The sequence below is a fragment of the Nicotiana attenuata genome, unplaced genomic scaffold (genome assembly GCF_001879085.1).
Source record: "Nicotiana attenuata strain UT unplaced genomic scaffold, NIATTr2, whole genome shotgun sequence".
Taxonomy (NCBI): Eukaryota; Viridiplantae; Streptophyta; class Magnoliopsida; order Solanales; family Solanaceae; genus Nicotiana; species Nicotiana attenuata.
In genome coordinates this window covers 209,780-216,296 of record NW_017671153.1, presented here as the reverse complement: position 1 = coordinate 216,296, position 6,517 = coordinate 209,780, and positions in this window count along the sequence as shown.

Genomic DNA, 6,517 nt, shown 5'->3' with positions numbered 1-6,517 from the left:
CAATACAAACATTCTTATTCTTCTTGTTTAACGTGCTCTCTAACTATTCTTCAGCTTTATTGTCTTTACTTTATTTTTCATACTTTATTACTCTTTAACCGACCTCAAGGTCCCTGGATAAGTCAAGCTCGAGGCCCCCTACTACCTCAACAACACTGATTCGGTTCTTTATTTCTTCTTACTTAATCTCAATACTACTTGTATAATCACTAGTATTAGAATATATCACTTATCTTTAAAACCACAAAATATCTTTAATTGTTAAACTCATTTTTTGAGGCAAACAGAACTACTGTTTTCTTTAATCGCCGGCGATGAAATTCTTTTGGATCGAAGAAAGAGAAGAAAAACCCGTCAATCTAAACAAGGGAAAAATTATAATCTTCCAGTAAAGAAACTAGCTTTCAAAATCATATTCAGCCTATTGAAAAAACAAAAGATTAGATGTTTTATCATTATGCATGTGCTAGGTTTACAAATACTGAGTGTTTTCTTAATTTAACAGTGAAGCTGATAAGTGGAAGTTATGGAGTGATGTGCATACTTTTGTGGATTTGGTCCATAATTTGGCTGATGAATTCATCAACATTTTGGATGGATTCATTGATGGACCATTCGGTCAATTCATTAGGAAGATTAAAACAATTATGGTAACCAAATTGATCAAACCGTTGGGCGACTTATGGTGCCTTTTGAGGAGTCCTCGAAGCGGATGTGAATTGTGTTAACAATCTAAATCCTTTTTCAGTTTTTATCTATTTATTTTTTGATTATATCTTTATTTTATTAACAGTCATCTGATTAAGAAGAGCAATGAGCAGCAATGACAATACACAGCAGACTGCCTCATCGGCGAAGCAAAAATACATCAAGAAACTCTTGAGGGCGGCGCTTGGGCCAGAATCTTGGAACTATAGAACTGATAGTTACTTGACATAAAATTTGACACTCTACTCTGACTTAGACTGGTTATGATTGAAATTGTGATACTTTTTTAACTTATAGAAACACATGTTTAGACCATACATACTCATTATGTTTAACACGATTTAATTGAACAATTAAGAGCATTATGGACTTGGGAAATTTTTAGAGCTTTAGCTTTGTAAAAATAAATTAATGAAAAACCTTATACTTTTTTATTAGTACATACACATACATATATGCAAAAAAAAAAAATTAATCCTGCCATTTTTTTATACTTTTTGTTTATCGTATATATTCTTAAATGATATTAAGTCTTTAACTTCACATAGTAATATTATTATTTATATTAGAAAAGAATAATTTAAATAAATGAGATGTTAGACATGTATTTGCAATATGATACCTTTAATATTGTTGTAAAAAATGTATTTACTAATACGAAGATTTAAGTAATTTAATTCAGAGTTTTAAAATATTTTCACTATTAATGAGTAGACATCTTCCTTTTTTTTAAATATTTTTTTGTACTTATTTTTTCTACACACATTAAGATGGTCCAGTTTGAAATAAAATTATAAAACCCATTATTAAAAATTTTGGCGGCCTAAATCAATCTTTACTAGTCTCCTACTAGAACCACTTGCCCACCCCTGATATTCTCAATCAAGTTTGTTGAGTCTCATTTAAGATAAGACAACAATGGCAAGAACATTAAAGGCGAGTGTGTAAAGAAAAGGAATGAAGCTGGTTGAAAAGTACGTTCAAGGTGGGGCAGTAGTCTGTAAATAATTGTTGATCATCAATGAGAAGCGACTCAACAGAATTGGTGGCTAAAACGAGAATATATTAAAAAGACCCTAAAACTTTCTTTTATAAAATCAATATATATATTGAGATACAAAAAAACCTACATGATTTTGATCTAGTGGTGAGAGCGCAACTCATGATGTATGGGTTAGGCACATGTCATATGGTATTAAATTCTTCCTTTAACTGAAAATGGTAAAGGAGTGAGCCTATTATCCAGCGTGTTTTGAATCTTGCGATATTTGTCTCTTGGATTTCTTCGTTAAAGAAGATGAGACACAAAAGAGCTTGCTTTCTGGTGTATAGATCAATCATATGTGACAAAAAGGAATAGTTAATCTAGAGAATTTGAGTTAAAATTAGAACGTAAAATCGTGAAAAATATGAAAAAAAAAATTATACGTAAAGAAAGAAAAATAGAATTGATGAGAATGTAAAGATATTATTTAATTTAGCACTCTACAATGTATCAGCACCACATTAATATAAGTTAAAACAATCACAGAAAGTAGCAGATAAATGCTATATAAATTGTGTTTCCAATCATCAATAGAGGATGGCTCATACACAAAAATGAAAAATTAACCTTGAAACTTCAACTGGAATAGCAGCATCAATGGCCGTGGATGCAGCTTTTGACGCAGCCAGAACTGTAGCCTCGTGATCATTTGTCTTCTTAAACTCTTCATGATCAGCTGTATATAATATACAATAAATAAATCCACTGAATTCTATGACGTGTATATAATTGAAAAATAAATAAGATTTTAAACTAATTCCAAACATATTATTACAAGAAGAGAAGTAGGTGCATTGGTAATTAAAAATATTCATGAATTATTTGTATAGTCTAATAATTTTAGCATTCACATCAAGAGTCTATTACTCAGATGGTCACTCAATTATCCGAAATTATCTATCAAAGTCATCTTTGTTCGTAAGTACAGAGTCACTTAACTATGCCAATAGCACTCAGAAGGTCACTCAACTAGATTTCTCAAAATTTTTATCGCCAAATACTTATTTTACCCTCAAAATTATCAACTTTTATCTTCTTTTTATTTTTTTAGCTTTTTAATATAATAAGTTTTCTCTTTTTAATTTATATTATGGACTTACCTTATAATAAATGAAATTTATTTATAAATTAATAAAATTAGAATAGTATTTAAGCATATACAATGTGGAATAATAAAATATTGAGCATAATAGAAAGTTAATTAGAATAATTTTTTCGTAATAATAATTTTGATATTAACAAAAAATACTCAAAAAATTATTTACACAATTGAGAATGAAAGAAAATAAAAGTTTTAAAACATATATTCCATGCACGTACTATATAAAATAAAGGTATTTGTAATATACATTAAATATTCTTGAATATTATGCTTAATTATATTATTATTTTGACATTTTATATGCTGGAAAAATAATTTTTATTTCTAAATAAAATATTTTCGTTATATAGGTAAGTCCATAATGTTGATAAAAAAGAGGGAAAAAATTATAATATTAAAAAATAAAAAAAATAGAAGATAAAAGTTGATAATTTAGAGGGTAAAATAGGTATTTGGCGATCAAAGGTTTGATAAATCTGGTTTAGTGACCTTCTGAGTGCTATAGGCATAGTTAAGTGACTTTTTTGTTACGAACGAAAGAAAGATGACTTTGGTAGATAATTTCGGAAAGTTGAGTGACCATTTGAGTAATGGACTCTTCACATCAATAGTAATTTCTGAAAATAGTGGAACAAGAAGAACAATAAGTGATTTAAATAAAAGAAATTTGGGAGATTTTGGATTACTTAACATATCAAGGGGTAATTTTTGTTTGCCGATGGTAGGGGTAAATTTGGTCGCATAGTATAGTAGTAGGGATAAATTTTGCGGATAGTACAACGGAGGTAAAATGTAGATAATATTCGAAAATAAAGGGGTATATTTAGGCCTCATTTGTTTTTTTTTTAAGATAAGACATCTGAATCTGAATACACATCTTAATATCCAGATGTGTACTGTTTCTTAAACATCTGAATATATAGATTTTATCTTTATTTAAAAATTAATAAACGTAAATCCAAATAAAATAATCTAAAATTCTAATATATATATATATATACATATATATATATATATATATATATATATATATATATATATATATATATGATAATTGGTGGTGGTGATGGCTAACAGAGGTGCTTGTAAGTGCTGACTAGAGACGGTAGTTGGTGGTGATTTTGGGTGATGGTGGTGGTTCTGGATAGTAGCTAGTGATGCTTGGTAGCAATAGCGATTATGGTTGAGGATGATGGTGGTGGGTGGTGATAGTGATAATGGTGGGTGGTGGCGGTGGTGGTTCTGATTGTGATTGAGGAAGGCGATGATGGGTGGTGGTAGTTTATAATGGTGGACGGTGCCGGCTATGGTTGTTGATGGTTTATGGGGTGGCTGGTAGTGGTAGTTGAGGTGAGCGAGTGTGTGGTTATGGTTGAGGATGATAGTGGTGGGGGGGGGGGTGATGGGTGGTGGTAGTGATAGCGGTTATGGTTGAGGATGGTGGTAGTGGTGGTTGATAATGGTAGGCGTGGCAGCGGTTAGTAATGATTGTGGATGATAACATCTTAATGAAGTTAAGTCTTTGTTATTACAGACCTATTCAGACGCATTAAGTGGTTGTGAAGTAAAAAAACAAAACACTTAATGATGAAGATTTGAATGATCAAGATTTAGACTTTAAAAACAAACACACTTAATGTATGAGATCTGAATGATTAAGATTCAGACCTCCATTAAGTGCAAACAAATGAGGCCTTAGCCCTTTTTCCTTTTCAATTAGATCAGACTTTCACGTTGAAAAAAGAGAAACAACAACAACAACAACCCAGTATATTTTCACAAGTGGGGTCTGGGAAAGGTAAAGGATGTATGCAGCCTTACCCTTTTGCGACAAGTACTATAATAATAGTAGCAGACTAGCCGGTATCCAATGAAATTAGTTGAACAGATTGGGCCAGACTAAAAAACTCATTTAATCCACACAGGGGCGGCCCGACCAAGTTCATGGCCGAAAGCCAAACTTTATGAGGGGCCTTAATATTTTATTAATAAAAAATATTTTATTTTTGTTTGAAGTCTATTTTTCTAACTTTTTTAGAGGCAAATCAATTTTCCTAATAAGTCTTTATCAATTGACAATATGCTAATTCATTTAATATCTTTGAGACATTGTTGATCTTAGTTAAGATTTTATCAATTTTAATTTTGAAACACTTTTTTCCGCTAAATCAACGATAACAGGAGTTATTAACATTATTCTATAGGCATTTGAAAAATAATCAAATCTTTTTATTTGATTGAGTATGTCAATAAAACTGTTTATCTTCTAATTGTACTATTTTTGTAGATATTTTTAATTCAGAAAATAAATCTAAACTATCAATATCGGGTTGATTATTATGATTTAAGGAGCATTCAAGATGAAGGCAATATTTTTTTTTTTAAATTTCCATCATCTAGTAATCTCAATTTTTACCGCTGAATAAAAAATTAAAAATATTTTCATATGCCTCTAATTGTTCAAATTTATTTTAAAGTGAAAAATAACCTTGTCTACTACTCTCTCCGGCCCATAATAAGTAACTCTTTTGTCTTTTATTTTGATTCAAAATAAGTGTCCTTTTATATAATGGAGAAGGAATTGACTTTATTTTTCAAAATTTGCCCTTATTTACATATCTCTATGTATCAAGTTAACCACATATAAATTTTGATTAAGTATAATTTAGTCAAAATATGTTTTTGTTCTAGGAGATAATATTTTCTTAAGGGGCACAACAAAGGATAAAAAATCATTTATTATGGACCAGAGGGAGTATGTATAAAATGTAATCAACTCTAAAAGACTCTTCAAGAGATTTTGAGATTTCACTATTAACATTTCCCTCACATTGTTTCTTCCTATATATTACACGTTTCTTATGAAATTTAGGTTCGATATTAATTTCAAATGCAATTTCCTTGGCAGAAATTAAAGCAGTTGCAAATCCTTCATCTCTATATTTATTAAATAAAGAAATCAAACTTTTTCACTTCCAATAACTTTTTTTATTAAAAATTATCTATAGCCTATTAGTGTAAAAATAAAAGGAATTTTTACATTCTTATAGACTATATGAAACTATATTACCCTCCCTACTCAACTTTTACTATAATTACATTTTATATACTCAACTACCATTTATGTACATTTCAAGGAAATTAATGATAATAATTAGTGTCCTAAAATCACTCTATATCTTCCACTCTTCCCCCCCCCCCCCCCCCACATTTCTCCCTCCACATCTCACCCCTCTCCCCCACGTATCTTGCACAAGAGAGCAACACAATTTCACCATTGACAACAATTAAAACGCTTTGAAGCTTTGAATTCGAATTTGGGTTTTCAAAAATATTATTTGTTTGAATTGGGTGTTGTTGCAAAAAATTGGGAATTCTCTTTACGTCTCTCTCAATCTCTAATTTCAGCAATGTAAAACAAAGAAAAAGAGAACAGCAATTCCACCATTGACAACCATTAAAAAGATTTGAAGCTTTGAATTCGAATTTGAGTTTTCAAAAACCATTATTTGTTTGGATTGGGTGTTGTTGCAAGCAATTGGGAATATGATTTGGACTTTATTTCTCAATTTTGAGGGTATTTTGGTGAAGATTAGACTTGATTTTGGCTGAAGATTAGACTCAGTTTTGAGTTTTTATATATATATATATATATATATATA